Source organism: Falco biarmicus, chromosome 3, assembly GCF_023638135.1.
Source record: "Falco biarmicus isolate bFalBia1 chromosome 3, bFalBia1.pri, whole genome shotgun sequence".
NCBI lineage: Eukaryota > Metazoa > Chordata > Aves > Falconiformes > Falconidae > Falco > Falco biarmicus.
In genome coordinates this window covers 85639684-85657019 of record NC_079290.1, presented here as the reverse complement: position 1 = coordinate 85657019, position 17336 = coordinate 85639684, and positions in this window count along the sequence as shown.

Here is a 17336-nt window from a genome sequence, read left to right as displayed (position 1 = left end):
TTTTTTTTTGAGGATGATGATCTGTTTGCAATCCCATGCAAGAGCATTAAGAAATGGAGGGGGAATCAGAGCAATTTGGTGTGCATCTTTCATGGGCCATTCTTGGAATATGGAGAACCTGAAAAACAAGACATGTATAAAACCTGAAGCCAGAACAAAATGAAAAAAAATATTTGAAGAATAAGCCAAGTAATGCTGATCTCTCTGAGCTGAAATGTGCATAGACATGTCCCAAGAGGCTGTGGAAACTGACAGTAGAGTTTAGGAATAAACTAGTGCAAGAGACTACATTTTGGGGGGTTGGGAAGCAGACTACATCTTGAGCTAATCAGTTAGCAAAATGGATAAGGATGTTATCCAGCTTTGCTATTACCTCCTCTCACCACACAGAATGCAATACCAGGAGCCTAGACCAGTGAAATCAAAGCACAAATGCTTGTCCCTAGGGCAACCTGCAAGGAGGAGATCCCCTATTTGAAACATTGCCAGAAAAAATGGTTGTCAGTATGCTCACTGGGTGAGTGGGTTTGCTTGCACAAAAGCATCAAAAGAATCAACAGATGCCCAGAGCCTGCAAAAGTGTCACAGTTAGCAGGATACCACTTGAAGCACAGCACAAAGGAATTCCAGCCAGTAGTTCAGCTTGATCAGGGCCCAGCTTAAATGCCTCTACGCAAGCACACGTAACATGGGCAATGAGCAAGAGGAGTTAGAGATGTGTGCACACCTGGAGGGCTATGATCTTAACGGTATCATGGAGATGTGGTGGGATTGCTCCTGTGAGTGGAGTGTTAGGATAGAAGGGTACAGGCTCTTTAGGAAGGACAGCCAGGGCAGATGAAGAGTTGCTGTCACCCTCTATGTAAATGACCAGATGGAGTGCATGGAGCTCCACCTAGGGATGGATGAGGAGCCAGCCGAGAGTTTATGGGTCAGAACTAAAGGGAGGGCAGGGCCAGGTGACATTATAGTGGGAGTCTGCTACAGGCTGGCTGACCAGGAAGACCGAGCAGATGAGGCCTTCCATAGATAGATAGAAACTATCTCAGGTTCACAAGCCCTGGTCCTCACGGTGGACTTCACCCACCCTGGTGTCTGTCGGAGGGACAACACAGAAGGACATAGGCAGTCCAGGTGGTTCCTGGAATGTATTGATGATAATTCCCTTCTCCAAGTGATGGAGGAACCAAGAAGAAGAGGTGTTATGCTGGACCTTGTTCTTACCAGCAAGGAGGGGTTGGTGGGGAACATGAAGCTCAAGGGCAGCTTTTGCTGCAGCAACCATGAAATGATGGAGTTCAAGATTCTTAGGGCAGCAAGAAGGTTGTACACCAGGCTCACTACCCTGGACTTTGGCCTCTTCAGGGATCTGCTTGGTAGAGTACCATGGAATAAAGCCCTGGAGGGGAGAGGGGCACAAGAAAGCTGGTTAATATTCAAGGATCACCTCCTGCAAGCTCGGGAACAATCCGTCCCAGCAAAGAGGAAGTCAGGCAAAACCACCAGGAGATCTGCATGGATGAACAAGGAGCTCCTGGACAAACCCAAACACAAAAGTAAGCCTACAGAGGGTGGCAGCAAGGACAAGTATGTTGGGAGGAGTACAAGAGAAATTGTCTGAGCAGCCAGGGATCAGGTCAGGAAAGCTAAAGCCCTGAGAGAATTAAACGTGTCCAGGGATGGGAAGGGCGACAAGAAAAGCTTCTATGGGTACATTGGTGATTAAACGAAGACTAGGGAAAATGTGAGCTGTCTCTGAAAGGAAACAGGAGACCAGGTTACCCAAAACGTAGAGAAGGGTGAGGTACTCAATGATTTTTTTGCCTCAGTCTTCACCAGCGAGTGCTCCAGCCACATCACTCAGGTCACAGAAGGCAAAGGCAGGGACTGGGAGAAGGAAGGACTGCCCACTGAAGAAGATCAGATTTAAGAGCATCTAATGAACCTGAAGATGCACAGGTCTATGGAACTTGATGAGGTCTGCAGGTCCTGAGAGAAGTAATGGATCAAATGGCTAGTCCACCTCCATTGTATTTGAGAAGTCATGGCAGTCCAGTGAAGTTCTCATGGACTGGAAAAGGGGAAATATAAAACTGATTTTTTAAAAAAAGAAATAAGAAAGACCCAGGAAAACATAGGCTGGTCAGACTAAACTCTGTGCCAGGCAGCACTCCTTGGAACTATTTTAAAGGCACATGAAGAATAAGGAGGTGATTGCTGTCAGCCAACATGGCTTCACTAGGGGCAAATCATACCTGACAAATCTGGTGGTCTTCTATCATGGGGTTACAGTGTTGTTGAATGAGGGAAGAGCATCTGATGGTATCTACCTGGACTCTTGCAAAGCATTTGACATTGTCCCACATGATCTCCTTGTCTTTAAACTGGAAAGACATAGGTTTCACAGGTGGGCCACTTAGTGGATAAGGAATTGGCTAGATGGTTGCACTCAAAGAGTTCCAATCAATGGTTGGATGTCTAACTGGAGACCAGTGACAAGAGGTGTTCCTCAGAGGTTGGTATGGGGACTGGTGCTGTTCAGTGTCTTTGTCAGTGGCATGGACAGTGGGATTGAGTGAACCCTCAGCAATTTGCAGACACCAGGCTGAGTGGTACAGTTGACATACTGGAGGGAAGGGATGCCATCCAAAGGGACCTTGACAAGCCTGAGAGCTGGGCATGTGCAAACCTCATGAAGTTCAACAAGGCCAAGTACAAGGTCCTGCACCTGGGTCCAGGCAATCCCAAGCCCAAATACAGGCTGGGCAGAGAATGGATTGAGAGCAGCCCTGAGGAGGACTTGGGGGGGGGGGGGGGGGGGGGGAGCTGACTGATGAAAAGGTCAACATGTCCCATCAATGTGTGCTTGCAGACCAGAAAACCAATGAAATCCTGGGCTGCACCAAAGTAAGTGTGACCAGCAGGTAGAGGGAGGTGATTCGGCCCCTCTACTTGGCTCTTATGAGACATCCCCTGGAGTACTGTCTTCAGTTCTGGGGCCCCCAATATAAGAAGAACGTGGACCTGTTGAAGCTAGTCCAGAGGAGGGCCAGGAAGATGATTAGAGGGCTGGAGCACCTCTCCTATGAGGACAGGCTGAGAGGATTGGAGTTTTTCAGCCTGGAGAAGAGAAGGCTCCAGGGAGACCTTCCAGTAACTAAATGTGACCTACAAGAAAGCTGGAGAGGGGCTTTTTACAGGGCATGTAGTGATAAGACAAGGAGGAATTATTTTAATCTTGAAAGAGGGTAGATTTAGACTTGATATAAGGAAGAAATTCCTTACTGTGAGGGTGCTGATGCACTGGAATAGGTTGCCCAGAGAAGTTGTTGATGGCCCCTTCTTGGAAGTCTTCAAGTCCAGGTTGGATGGGGCTTTGAGCAAGCTGGTCTACTGGTAGGTGTGCCTGCCAATGGCAGGTGAGCTGGAACGAGGTGATCTTTAAGGCTCCTTTCAACCCAAACTATTTTATGATTCTATGATTCTATAATCTCACCCAGGCCACTAAATGGGCAATACTGGTGGAGTTTCAACCATTTTGAGAAGAGCTCAGCAGTCTACCAGGAAGTATTGAATACGGTAAACTATGTCTCCTAACAAGCTTGTTCGGTGCCAGGTCAATCATGAATGAGTTTATGAAGCTGTCTGCTCCATTTAGGCTGCCCATAGTAGTCCTGCAGGGCTGCTCTAAAGGAAATGAAAGAGCAGGCCTGCTGTAATACCTAATGATTCTGACAGAGAAGAAATAAAATGTAGCCCTGGATTGACCATGTGAATTCTACTGAAACCAAGGACTGAATGTGAAGCTGCCTAGAAGGATCCAGCCAGGGAGCTAACTTAACTGAGTCCATCCATGGACTGGAGAAGGAATCTGTCTTCTTTATGAAGAGGAGGTCCACAACCCTTCTTTCTCAATTGGATGAGATATTGCTAGCTTGTGAAAGTAAAATCAGATGCATGTGGCAGTACCTGTGAGCTTCACATTACACCAAGACCAGTGGTTCCTTCTACCATGAGGCTTCATGCCCTGATGCTCTGTGGCCAAACAATATCATAGTGGTACAGCAGCTAAACTCATCACCAGTCAGGGAAAGATTTAAGAAACCCATGTGGAAATCAGGTGCCAAACTCCCCTTCATTTATATGCTCATTGTCATTCTCTTCAAGATGAAAGCATTATTTTATGATCAGGATTGGTCCATCCTAGCTAAATGCAATCTCAATTTCAATGGCCTCTCTCTTGCCCAAACAACCCCCAAAAAAACTCAAAAAACCCCAACCCAAACCAAAATAAACACCTAGGGTTTATGATGGGAGCAGTCAATTGTTTTCTTTCCTATGACTGAGGTCTTTCTTTTCCTTTCATTCATTACCTCCCTTCACCTTTGTTTTCTTTTAATATTCCAGAGCTGGAACAGATAAATGGTCTCTGTGTAATTTAATATTTCCTTGACAGCTGTCATTCTGACTCAGTTAAGGGAAAGATACAAAATCCTTGCAGATATTTCAGTCAGCCATAAAATTGCAATCAGATTCCTGAAGGTTGAAAGGAATGGGGTGTGAAGAGTCAATATCTGTAAGTCTTATAATTTAATATGACTATATAGAACTGATAGTCCTATTTGTAGTCCCTAATAGTGAAAAGCACTTGTGGGCACAGGTCCCAGCAACACCCCCAAAGAGACCTGCATGGTGGCCAGGTTTTGTGGCTGCCCCTCTGCAAAGTGATGCACTTAGCCTGAATGATTTTCCTACCTCAAGAAAGTGTGATAGCAATGGAAGTCGGAGATTAATTTCCAACAAGAGTATGGGTAATAACCCTTTTGCCTACCTTACCATCCTAGAACTGCCTCATGAGATCCTTTCGCATTTGTGTAAGAAAGTGGCCTTTCAGATGGATATCTTCAAAGTCCCATCCTTCCTACCGCAAGTATGTTTGTATTTGAAAGCAAATATGCACATGATGAATAAGTTTTGATATACCTTTTATAAGAAATATAGTCTTTGACTGTCATGGCTGTGGGGTGTCCCTCAGGTATGCTCAACATCGTATGTCAAGAAAAAAAGTTGCTATATCCCTATATCCCTTCCTTTCTATAGCAATAGGACTAACACTGCTTTCCCTTCCCTTTTTCAACTAACATCTCCTTCCCCATTTCCCATCAGAATATCTCTCTTCCTCATATGACAGTTAATATAAAAATCACAGTCCCTGTTTTAAACTGGCTGTGTGATGTGACCATCTGCTTAACCACTTCTGTCAACTCCGGCAACTCCTTGACTGGTGTTTCAGCTCTCCCTTCAGATCAAACGGAGCGAGTCATTTGCATTTTCGTGGTAAGCAGCTTCCCACGGTCTGTGAATCTTTACAGGGTGCAATAATTGGACTCGATGATCTTAAGGGTCTTTTCTAACCTAAACAATTCTGTAATTACTCATGTCCTACCTGGCTTTCTGTGTCTCTATTTCACTCCTTCTCTTCCCAGCCAAACCACACTGCTCTGCCTATCCTCAAAGGCACAGAAAAATATAAGAAGGTTTGTAGTGTATCTACCAAGGCTAATAAGGTTTGCTTTATGGCTTTAGGTATTACAAAATGGTCTCCAAGTTGCAATCAAATCCTTTACATTCACATGATTGCTTGAAGAAACTGAGGAAAGTGGGAGATGTTGGAAATACTTCAACTGACAAAGGAAACAATTGACAAACAGGCTTTTGCTCTTGCTTTGCTGCAGAGCAATTTTAAGAAGTGGGATCTACAGTACTGGCTTCGAACATGATAACAGTGTGACAATTCATATATATGATTTGACTTGCAAGTGTAATCGAAGGGAGTCTCACCTCAGTGATTTTGTCTGTTCTATCACTAAGTCTTTGCTCTGCCAGCCAAGCAGTAAGACCTCATCCTGCTTTTATTTGGTAAATATTAAACTAAACCTCTCAGATATTTTATTCTCTCTATCAAAGATTTGCAAACCCAGTCCTGGAAAGCCTCAGCCTGCCTATATTGTCTTTGGATTCTGTTTCTGTATTAGGTGTACATCCCTCACTATAAGCAGTAATATGCTTATCTCAGCTGGCTGCCATTCAAATGTTCCTGGTGTGTACAGCATGTGCAAAGCAGCATGGTCTGACACAGGGGTCAACAACCTTCTGAATGATAGGCCAGGCTATTTTTCTTTCATAAATTAGAGATGAGATGAGATGAGATGAGATGAGATGAGATGAGATGAGATGAGATATGAGATGAGATGAGATGTGCTAGAAAAAATGCAGCAGAGGCCAGTAAATGCAAGATTATACAGATATGGCTGGCCTACCTGGCACTAGAACTTGCTTTCCCACAAAACAGTGGTTTCTGTTGAGTTTGGAAGTCCTCAGGACCTGCTGCAGATATCTGTTCAGATGCTGTGGCTGCTAGCCCAACATTACTTGTGCTGTAGGTGGCAGCTATGTTTTATGAAGCTTTCCAGGGAGTAGTCATCATTCCCTAGAAAAATGATGTGACTTATTCATACACCTACTGCCTCTAAGGTATGGACTCCAGAGGCAGATATGCTCTTTTCCATGGCTGGGCTTCCTCAGCAAGGGAACTATTTGCTTTTTTTCCAAATTTGAGATTCCTCAAAAAAACCCCAGAGAACCAACCAGGATACCCAAAGGTATGCTCTACTGCCTAGATCATTTGGATGTAGGTTTTCTCTCTAGGTCTCTGGCATGCATGACCTTCAGCAAGTCACATCATCCTCCTGGTGTAGCAAAAATTAAGATGTTACATTGAAAAGGGATTGTTTTCTGTGTTTTTCTACAGGAATACATGCTATATCGTTTTCTGATGAAATTATTCTAATCAAGGGACATGAAGACCACAGGTCTGATTCCATGTGGTAAATCTTACATTGGTTTAAGAGTTATACATTATGGACGTTTTTTTCCCCATTGAGGAGAGCTGGGTGCACTCACTAAAATCCTGTATAATGGAGTTTTATGGATATTCTGTCATGGAGGTTAATGGTCACAGTGTGGTCAATGGATATGAAAATAATGGAAGATCTACCACACGAATCAGTATCTTGCTGATACACTGAGCTGCAAAAATACCAGCTTCCTGCATCCAGGTAATTTCTGCTCTTTAAAATTTGGAAATTAAGTGACTGGCTCTTAATTTCCGAATGCCAGTCACACAAAGGCAGGGCAATCTAGTAAAAATGCTAGAAGACAATCCCATTGAGCATAAACTGGAAATTATCAAAAAAGGAGATGATAAAATAATTGAAACTACATACCAAGAACAAATTAAGAAACAAACAAAAGCAACACAGAAAGAGAAGCTCTGGTGTTTTTTCTGTTGAGAGTGGTTTTAAGCAGTGCATTTTTCACATTTCTGTGACTACATTTGAGCAGCAGAGACTGAAAGAAGAATGTAGGTTGATTTTGGAGAAGCATTAGCGTAGTGAATGAATTATTGAGGAATCTTTTATAATAGTAGTGAGTGCTTTTTCCATCCTTATATTTCAAAAGTGCTCAGTGAGTGTAAGTAAAATGAGCATTTTAAGAAGCTCACAATGGGATTTTAAACTGTGTGCGCCCTGGATCTATCACTTGATCTTGCAGTTCACATCCCTGTTGCATATCTCCATCAAATCCTTGAATAACTTTTGCTAATAAGAGAATATCCTTTTGTTGTACTCTGTGACTCACTTTTACCCCTGAAATTAGTATCAGGGAACCACACTTTTTGTTCTTAACTGTTTTTAACCACACTTCAAAGTCAGGTCAGGTACAACCATCCTATTATCTTTCCCTGGTTCCAGAGTAATTGCATCCTATAGTTCAATCTGCATTTAACAGCATATCACAAATGAACTTGGAAATGTAAAACAGAATGTCCTTCTGCTATAACAATTATTAATTTAGCATTCATGGGTAGGGGCATTCAAGGTGCTAAACTGGTAAGCAGATCCAATATAGATCTTGATCACAAAACACAGAAATTTAAAGCTATTCAGTTCTCATAGCATTCAATCTCTACACCACAACAAACACACGCAAATTAAGGTGATAATGTCTACAATCTACAGAAGGTCCACGTAAGCTCCAGAAACTAGTGTCTTTAGCAATATGGTTATGAACCATCCAAATATCTTAAGATTATACTAGTCTGGCCATAAAGGCAAAAGAGTGACAAACAGCCATTTCACAAAGGAATAATCCAATTTAGAAGATTGGCAAAATGCTGTTAATGTACCCTGTGGTAGAGAAAAGAACTTCTATTTCAAGTATTCCAGATCCAGGAGGACCATAAAGCTGTCTGTCTTACTTTTTCCAGGAAGTCTTTTCTTTTAGCCCAATTTTATGACAGAGTTTACTGCCTTGAATATATTCCTTGATCTGCTTCTGTGTAAGTCAGTGTTATTCGTGGCAATTTTCTTGGAAGAGTCTTTCAATCTGCACTACATTCTTTTTCTCCTCCCATACTTCCCTTTGAAGAAGGAGTCTGCATGTCAATCCTCTGTTTAGTACTATTAATTTGCCAAAGAAGCACATATTTTGGGAAAAAGCATACCACACAGATCTTGGCAAGAAGATTTCTCAGAGTCTATCCTGTGAACATACGCACTGAAAATGCTTTGGCATACTGAGACCTCAGTGTTACCTGCATCCCATCCATTTCCAGCAAACCCAGCCCAGACTGGCTGGTTGGGCAGTTGGCTACTGATTAGGTAATATTGTTTCTGCTTTCCATTTATACCTCAGAATGTCTTATTTTCAAGAAAAATCAGAAAAAAAAGTAGTAGTATATTGAGACTAAGAAAGTAGAGCCTGTAGATGGGTGAAACACCTGTGTCTGGACTGCAAGGTCTCTGAAGTTTGGTCTTTGGCATGCTTCTAGGCATCACTGTTTTCACATCACTGCAGATAATCTTTTCAGGAATAGAAATATGCACAGGTAAACACAAAACACTTCTGCAGAGATATCAACAAAGCCACTGCAAATGCCTATTGGCAGAAACATCCCAAATTCGCTTAAGTGAAGACTTTCACTAATATTTGAATACATTTATTGCTTGCTTCAGTTTTAGATCTGAAGCAAATGAAAGCAAATTGAGTGTGACATTGCTTTGGCCCTGATAGGTCACTTCAGAAGTGCCCCCTCCTTCACACTGAGAGTCCTGGTGCAGATCCTGCTGAAATCAATGGAGATCTCTCCATCCAATTAAGTACACTTTGCAGCAGACTCAGAGGTCTTTGTTACAGACAGGTCAGCACTTGGCAATAGTGTTAATATACCTGGGCTAGCAGCCAAGGAGTCCTGGTTTTGCTGATGTTGTATTGAAACATTTTCCCTGCTGTAGTTGATGTATTCCTCGCCTTAGTGTTTTCTAAGCCCCAGTACATGGACCCACCACCTATAATAATGTACAGATGCTCTCCTACGTCACCATCTAAATGTAAAGGTTCACCTGGATGCCATGGTTTTCACTGGATACATGAATACCGTGAAAGCTCTTGCACCTTTTAATGTGGTAGAATTTATGCCAATAGGTCCGGGGGGTTTGTCCATGACAGTATCATCTTCCACAATGTCGGTGTAGGTTCAGGTGGAGATTAGTGCCCACACAGTTATTAGAATATGCTGGCATTCTCTGTTACAAGCATTGTTCTTGAATAAAGCTGCACAAACAGCTGCTGCCTGCTTAATTTCTTCCGTCATGAAAACTGGGGTTGGAGCCCTAGGTGACTGCAGTTCATTTCAAAATCTCTTTAGGCCTTAGGCACACCTGATACCCTCATCTTGCTTGTTTCTCTTGGCCACATGGTGTCTTCCAGGTGGTAGATCACACCCAAAATACAAAACTCATTAGTCTTGCTCAAATCTGATGTGAAGGTACGCTCAGAGGGGAGTAGAACGGGATGTAGTACAAGCCTTTCAGTACTTAAAAGGGTAAAGAAAGACAGTGGCAAATATTTTAGCAGGGTCTGTAGTGATAGGGAGAAGAGGTAACAGTTTTAAACTAAAAGAGGGTAGATTTAGATTAGATATACAGAAGACATATTTTACAATGAGAGTGGTGAAACACTAGAACAGGTTACCCAGATAGGAGGTAGATGGCCCATCCCTGGAAACATTCAAGGTCAGGTTGGGTGGAGCTGTGAGCAACATGATCTAGTTGAGGATGTCCCTGCTCATTGCAAGGGAGTTGGGCTAGATGACCTGTAAATGTCCCTTCCAACCCAAACCATTCTATGATTCTCTGATCTTGGGACATGTAAAGCAACCTTCCTCCCATAGTTTTGTGATGGCTTGTACATTGATTCAAAAATACATTTGCTGTTCTTAAAACTCAGGATAAATTTTGTCCCTGGGAAAAAAATTCTCAGTGCTCTTGGGATCTTGCTACAGTGCTGAGATTTCTTGAACTCAGTGTAGTTTTGTCCTTCTCTGCAACTGGCCAGAGCACCTATAAAGAGAAGATATAGATAAAACAATTGACTGACAAAGGAATATTTGTTTGGGGTTGACAGCAATGACTTGGCTGAGATTGGTTGTTTGCTGGCATGTCCTCCTATCTACCTGAGCAGCCATTTCCTCTGACTCACCTTGGACTTTGGCAATTGAAGCACTCCTATATATTAAGTAGCAAGACTCTACACAGCTATTTCTTTTTAAGTATGAGCTTGACTGAATGACCTTAGTAGAAAACTGCCAACAAAAGCAGAAAAAAAGTTTAATTGAATTAAGTCTAAATAATATGATCTTGAAGTTTTAACACATGCTTATCTATTGACATTGTCTCACAGTTAGAATAGAAGAACAAAGTCCTTGTACTGCTCTTCTGCAGAGCAGGCAAATTTATAATATACAGCAGAAGGAATCTGAAAGGCTGTCTTCATGTAATCTTTTATCCAGTATTAGAAAGTGAACATCAAAGGTACTGCTACTGAAGTGTGGAAACACTCATATTACAGGCGGTTTGGTGCCCAACAAGGCAGCGCACAGGGCACATGTTCTTTATTTCATGTATGACAGAGGCAAATGCAGTAATAATGTCCTAGGGGTACACTTTCTTGGTCTCAGCACAGGTCTGACATATATTTAGAATTATCTTCCTGTACAGAGGAAGGAGATGTAGTTGGAAGGTAATTTTTGGTTTTATGAAGGCTATGGGAAGCAGAGAAGAAAACAGGAGACTTACTCTGCTAAGTACCACCTTGAATATTGTAACAACTCCAAATGTCCTCCTAGTTCAGACAGGTTATTGCATGATGTATGTATTATATAGTCTGCCTGAACGATTCTGAGTATTGCATTTGACAACCTTTAACTGTACTGTTCAGCTGAATACATCTCATCTTTCCAGCCTTTTCCATGAGTGATGTGTATCCCTTTTTTTACTGCTATAAGACCCTAAGCTTTTAGAGATGTTGGGTGAAGGTTTGCTGTTCATCATCTTTTCTGCTAGAACTAGGTGAATAAACAAAGTGACTAGAAGCCAGATTCAGAATAAATGAAAGGACATGATTCTTAAAAGAAACCCCAGCCAGTAGGTCAGCCCCACACAGTCACTCACTCGCTCCCCCTCAGTGGGCTGGAGAAGAGAATCAGAAGGGTGAAAGTGTGAAAACTCTTGAGTTCAGATAAAGACAGTTCAATAAGCGAAGTGAAAGCTGCACATGCAAGCACAGCAAAACAAGGAATTCATTCATCGCTTCGCATCGGCAGGCAGACATTTAACCATCTCCAGGAAAGCAGGGCTCCGTCATGTGTAACAGCTAATTGGGAAGACAGGCACCATCACTTTGAACACCTCCTCTTCCTCCTTCTCCCAGCTTCTGTTGCTGAGCATGTCATCATATGGTCTGGAATATCCCTTGGGTCAGCTGGGGTCAGCTGTCCCAGCTGTCCTAGCTCTCCCCCCTCCAAACTTCTAGTGCCCCCCCCCCCCCCCCCCCCCCCCCCAAGCCTCTGTGGTGTGGGGTGAGGAGCAGAAAAGACCTTGGCTCTGTGTAGACACTCATCAACAGTAACAAAACCATCCCTGTATTATCAACACTGCTTTAATCACAAATCCAACATGTAGCACAATACAGGCTACTATGAAGAAAGTTAACTCTATTCCTGCCAAAAGCAGTACAGCTGTAGATCTGAAGACCTTCTTCAAGGGGTTTTTTTCTTGCAAGACAACAGTTTGTATTCAAACCATCCTTTCAGGCTGCAAGAAGCCTCAGAAGAGATTCCTGCTGCAGATTAATAAATAGACAATCTACAAGAGGCTCAGGTGTGGAACTGAAAATGGTTGGAGGATAGAAGAAAACGGAGTATGTATCATCTCTGCCTGCTCTGTTCTTACTCTTCCCCAGACACCCAGATTTGACTGATGTTGAAGATAAGTTACTTGTGCTTAGTCTGAACCAGTTCCTCTGCCCTTAGGTTCTCATGACTACAACCCAGGCTGATAGAAACATACTTATGTGAACAATGTTGCTTTAATGAGGTAGTTGAAACATGCTTTTTTGATGATTATTTTCAGTAGCAATTGCTGGGAGCTGCTATTTGTTAATACATGTATTACCCCATGCCATTGCTTCAGAGATGAGGAAGCTGGAAATCAAATAATAAAAGTTAACATGAAGGGATTATTACAGTCCTTATAAGGACTTGGGGAAAATTATTATGCAAACAGATGGTACTCTGAAAAAGTGTTAAAAATGCTTCAGATTAGTTTGTCTGGATGATGAAAGGAGCTGGTATTTAAAGGAACAGAGAGAGATAATGATGTCAGAGAGAGATGAACCAACTTTTTTACATTCCTTATGGAGCTGCAGCATTCCCAGCTTCTTCTTTCTGCTTTTTGCTCTGCTTTCTTTTTCATTTCAGATCTCAGACTCCACTAATAATGAAAAAATTGCTTAAGTTTTATTAGACAGTGGGGATCTTGGCTCTCAGAACAGGGTCTTCTTACTCCCAGACTTTAATTTCAGCCCTTAGGTTTTGCATGGGTTTTGCCCTCTGTGCTCCTCTATAATCAGCTTTCCTTACTTGACTGTTTTCTTGTACGTGGATTGACTAGTCATCTGTAACAGCCTCTGATAATACTTGGCTATCAGACTAAAACCATTTGCAACAGCTCATGGGTGTGATGTCAAATTGCAAAGGATAATCCCTGGTTTCAGCTGTAATCCTGGACTCCTTCATCTCTTACTTCCATCTTCACTGGAGAAAAACTGGATTGAGGAGGACAGAGCTCTCCTCCCCCCACTGAGGGTGTTGCAAGGGTGGGACACACAACAGTAAAACCATGTGGCCAGGGAGATCCCCTTCATACTACTGGCTAATAGTACAAGATCAGAAGGAAAAAGAAAGCAAAAATCTGTTCCCACTCAGGTTGTAACAAGATGAATCTGAATTAGTTATGTTGTACCTATTCCCTGGAGAGTACTGTCTTAACTGCATAAACTGGAAGAGGAATGAAGAGCAAAGACAAAACTCCTAATTACAAGAAACCTTGAAGTACAGCCATTAGACCCAATTCTGTAATGCTGTATGAGTGGGTTTTTTACCAAGTTGCCTCAGTTGGGTATAATCCTTTAACCTTATGGAACTCTCTGTCTAGCTGGACGATACTGCTGAACTCACTTTCCTTCTGTGTAACCTTCATTTTATTTCTTTTCCTTTCCATGCTTTCTGGTTGAGCTCACCTCCTTGACCCACCTCCCAACACTTGCAGCTTGAGAAGAGAAGATTAACATGCACCTTTCTACAGATATATGCACTTTCTACAGATATATGTGCACGTCTTTCCCATCACCAGGCATCATAGATAATTCCTTTCATGGGCAAACAATGTCCACCTTTAATCAATTTCCACCAAATTAATTTCTACAAGTGTTGCGTTATTACCAAGGAGGGAGATGAACAAAGGGAACGAAGACAGACAGAAAATCCCAGGACACCAGTGCCTTGCTCCAAGAGGCAAACATAATTAATTGTAGTGGTTTAATTTCTGCACCTTCTGCTTGCTCCCATGTCAAAGCCCAGGTGCCATAACTGGCATGTTAATTAGTTCTGTGTTAGCAAATGGAGATGCCATGAATGTTAAAGGCATAAAATTGCAAAAGCAAAATGCTGCTGCCTGGGCCAGCTGATAATTACCTGCCATATTTAAGCAGATCTATCAGTAATACAGAGATCTGATGAGAATAAATTTCACAGGGTCCAGGACTCACTTATTCCTTTGGATTTATGTTATAACTCGTTAGTCATGACCTGATGTTTTCTCAGAACAACATGAGGGGGACTTTCCCATCACTGACCTGTCATTGATTTAACTTCTGGCTGTTTCCTAAATCCATGTAGTCTTGGTGGGAGTGGAGGAAGCATGACCAATATGTGTGTCTATAAGAACATCTGCATGGTATTTTTAATTAGACTCCATGGTGTGTCCTGGTTGATGGATTCATCTAAGTTCCCACTGAATCTTCTTCAGTATGTAGCAGATATGAAAAAGGGAAAGGCATTTCTGTAATTCTTTTTATCCTCACTATAACCTCACAAGTTGGAGAAATACCATTTTTGTTAGCAGCTGGGGAACTGGGACAGCAAGCTTTTCAGGCATTTTGGACACTGTTCTCACAAAGATTCTCTGGCAAGGCAATGAACTGAGTCCGTACCCTGTTTACACTTGATACCCTCTGAAATACAAGTCCATTGATCCTCTCACACTGGAGGAGCCATTCACAACATTATCCTTTCCTTAGCACAGGCAAACAAAACAAAAATTTGTTTGGGATGGCAATGACCAGCGAAATTTTTGCTTTAATTCAAGAGGACTGTACACTGGCAAAAAACAAGAGCACCTGCTAGAATGTTAAAATACATTTTCCTAAAGTATGGGTTTAATTAGAAAAGCTGAGCTAGCATATGTGGTGTGGAAAGGGAATCTTAATCAGTTCCCAAGTTTATGGGGTAGAGTAAAATAAATGGAGAACCTTATTCACACTTGTTCATGTTTCTGCTTTTCATGCAACCCACTGATCATTCTTCAAATAAAAAATGTAATTGAAAAGGAGCAACTTCTTTCTGTTTTCACACTGGTGATGTAGTAAAAGCTATAGAAGTTTTAAGACACCCTATACTGAGGTCCTACAGGCTTTTTTATGGTGAACTCTCCCATCAGTACAGAAATGAAAACTTTAAATTCATTTTGTTTTCACAATAGAAAAAAGCCAGCCTCATGGCATTGAGGTTTTATGAAGTATGCAGAAATTTACTAGCTGAAAGCAAAACTGGAGTGATATTATATATGTTCCAAGGATAAAACATCCCCTTGGAAATGAGCAATTCAACCCTTTGAAAATCCAAGCAAGGGCAGGTATCGTACGGAAATCTAACATTGCAGTAAGAACTGGAGAAAATGCTAGTGCCATCTATTGGCATAAAAAAATAAAGGTGAAAAAGAAGCTGGGCTCATCTGTGTATATTCAAACAAGGATAGTGAAGGCTGTTTGTTTTAATCACATCAAGTTAAGATATTTGTAAATATGCAGTTTTATGTTTAGTCTTTTTAATGATGTTGTATTTTGGGTAAATATGTTGACTTTAAAATTAATCACCGTTGTAATCAAGCTGCAGCGAAAGATGGGGATTTGAATGTAATGGGAATTAAGAGTCATTGCTGAGTGGATAAATGCTGGCATACTGTCTAATGCTCTTAAGCAGGTTTGCAATGTCATCACAGACTGTATCCAGGCTAGTAAGCAGGTTTAAATTTCCCATGGAATAAAAAGTGGAGGAATCTTTAGTTCTCAGATCTTCTCTGGGTTCCCTCATCAGCTGCAACTGGGAAATATTTTCATTCCTGTATCTGGACTGAAGCAAAGAGGGATTTCCATTAACAGAGAGTCAGTAGGAGGCAACCAGCCAAGACAAGCATCTGACATTTAAATTCAAAGTGAATACCTTGGTTTAGTATCAGGGAGGCTAGGTTAGCATCAGATTATTCTCAGATTTTCAAATTCAGATTAAAGTTTCTCCCTGCATTCCCTCTTTGTCAACAGGGTAAACAAGACTCCAAGTACTTGGGTCATCATTTGGCAACCCGGGGCCTTCCCCAGCCAGCATGAAAGACTTTATTTAGGGTACGGGACTGTTGAGCTCTTTGCCTTTGGAACACCAACACATAGACCTGTACTCATAACCCCTCTCGAGATGATAACAGCGTGAGAGATCAGGCTTGTTAAAGGCAGTACTTTCCCCACAGGTGGACAGCGTGTCTCTGGAGAGCAGGAGAATGGGGACAGAGAGGCACTCCTCAAGTTCACCTTCTTCATTATACTACAGAAAGCAACCCAGTAGCACACAGCCAGACCTCCTGAAGAAACAAAAACCTGAGTGGTCTCTTTGAAGGAACACTATCCATGGTGGAATGTCCCTGCAATTACTGAGTTGTTTCAGGAACTGTTGTGTCTGCAAATAATTCCTTTTTGCAGAAAAATGCAGTGTTTGAGATCAAAATCCTTTGGTTTTGGAGAAAAAACTTCATCTCAATTATTGTATCCATCACTAATGAAAAGTTAAAGCTTGAAAGGATTTTAGGATATAGCACGTAGCACTGAAGTAGTCCATGAGTTTTCATATGGAGCCACTACCTTCCAATGGAGACAACACTAATTTTTAAGAGTGGCTTAGACTGAAAAATTCTGAGCAACACTGAATATCTTTTCCCTACACAGGTTTTTCCATTGAATAGCTACCTTCATGATTAGAAATATAAACCTGATTTCTAGGCCACACATGTCAAACTTCAATATCCATCCACTTATGTCTTTTTATTCTACACTAGGTGCAAAGTATTTAATCTTTGTTAGCTTGCACATATCTTCATTTTTTTCCCCAGTGGGCATTCAGAGCTCCGTATTATACCATTAATGTCCTATAAAGTTGATATTCTGACTTATGTGGCACGAACCTTTTAGAAATAAAACCCTCTAAGTCAAAAGAGTATTTTATATAAGGTGCATTTTATAGAGGTCTTCTGAAATATTCACCCTAAATGCATCCTTATGTTAGCAATCACACAACTTGTTGGCTTTCTAAATGTTAAGGCAAAAAGTTTCCAAATCTCCCACTCTGAGATGGACTTTTGTATTGGGTCTGGCTGAGCCCCACGGCAGCCCTCACGGTGCTGTGCTTGTACCGGGAGCTAGGAAGGTGGTGATAACGCACCAGGGGGTTGGCTGCTGCTGAGCAGCGCTGCACAGCATCCAGGCTGGCTCTCCAGCATTCTCCCCACCTCACCAGTAGGCTGGGGGTGGGCGAGACCCTGAGAGGGGAT